We start from the raw sequence: 1,573 nt of genomic DNA, 5'->3' as shown, positions 1-1,573 counted from the left end.
CGGGAGAAGGAGAGCGAATTGGAGGTGAAGGGTTGGAATGCGGAGGAGTATCGGGAAAGATTCTCTGCGTTGCAGCAGAGGAGGAAGGAGAGGGCGGTGGAGAAGCTTGAGGCGAAGGTGACTTTTCTGGGGATGGAGATCGGGGTTTAGAAGTTGCGCTAATCAGGCCCGCGTGTTCCGCATCTTGGAGGGTCCGGCGCCACTCCTCAAAGGCTTCGTCGAGCAATTGTCGCGCATTTCTCCGGGCTAGCTGGCGGGAACGCCTAGGCTGACGGCTCCGCGAAACAGTGGGGCGAGTGAACTCTCGGTTGTTCACTATAACGAGTATAAAATAGTATCCGAAATAGAAGAAGGGACGCGAGGTGGCAATGAAAGATTTTATGACTTACTGGTTCGAAAAAGCTGGTAACTGCCTGGGTTTGGAATTCAGTGAAGGCCGCTTGGCTACTCAGGTCGTCCGCTCAAGGATCAATCGGCTGGATCAGGCGGTCAGAATGGTCACTTTAACTTAAACGCGCACTGACTCTAACAAGCTGGCTGATTTCTGACGGGTGTCAGAATGATTGAATGGACTCAGATTTTTGAATGACGAGTTCGGGAATATCGCGGCTTATATACAGAAACTCATGGGATGTGGGAGGTGGCAATTTGAGGAAAAAATGAATTTGGTTGGGAGATTCGATTTGGGATTACTCCGCCCGTTTTACAGTTATCAATTCTTAAAGCTACTCATTGGTGAACCACCTCAGATGCGTTGCCGAATTTTTAGGTTTCGCACCTTGTTATTGGTGGGTCCCTGATATGATTCTTATTTGGTAGATTTTCTATTGGTGGTCGTATCTATCGGGCCAAATTCGTTTGATCCGACCGCGGCAAAAATCAATGTTTATTCCGAACGTGAGATCTTGAATTTTTCTGTTGGGCTATCTTGTCGTTTGATAGGATTTTACGACTCGACATGTGTGGGCTGTTTATTATTTTATTCTATGGAATTTTCGGTTTTGTCATGAATCCAGCCCAAACATACTTGTTGACAGTTTATCTGTTAGCCTTTTTCTTTTACAAAAAAAACGTTCCAAACTTAGGTTTTTCTTCGCGGGTAAATTGTGTACTGTGAGATACCTTATCTGTTTTTGGTAATAAATATCTCTCACGTTCGGTTCTATACTATTTGCTAAAACCGAATTCTTCCCAAGGAAACCGACAACGGTCAATTTCGTTGAGTCGAGGTATTTTGTCGATTGATGGCCGTTATTATATTTAAGAATTTATCTTATCGCGTGTTCACAAAACGAAGAAATCGTGGAGTCCACCGGACGTAACAGTTAATGCAACTTGGATTTTGATTGTTTAATTTGATACAATAGTTTTTTTCGGGGTATATTAATTACAAAATAATTTTGCGTGATTGTTATATATTGAAAACAATGCCACTTAGGTTTTTTTATAATTTAACAACAGTTTTTTTTTTCGAAGTCATATTATAAATATATTTAAGATGATACAAAGGTCTCATTTTTTTCAATCTGATACAATTTTTTTCGAGGTAAAAAAGATCGGAAGAGCACACGTC

The 1,573-nt window shown here is 41.9% G+C and overlaps 1 protein-coding gene across 1 annotated transcript in view; it reads left to right on the top strand.

Annotated features, from left to right (window-relative positions):
• Positions 1–1,573, top strand: part of LOC105449457 (insulin-like growth factor-binding protein complex acid labile subunit) — a gene marked incomplete at its 3' end in the record, with an annotated part of 33,820 nt that overhangs the window by 17,309 nt on the left and 14,938 nt on the right. The window lies entirely within an intron of this gene.

The sequence above is a fragment of the Wasmannia auropunctata genome, unplaced genomic scaffold (genome assembly GCF_000956235.1).
Source record: "Wasmannia auropunctata unplaced genomic scaffold, wasmannia.A_1.0 LD336076.1, whole genome shotgun sequence".
In the NCBI taxonomy this organism is placed as follows: Eukaryota; Metazoa; Arthropoda; class Insecta; order Hymenoptera; family Formicidae; genus Wasmannia; species Wasmannia auropunctata.
The sequence above is the reverse complement of the archived record's forward strand: the minus strand, read 5'-3'. Positions and strand labels throughout refer to the sequence as shown.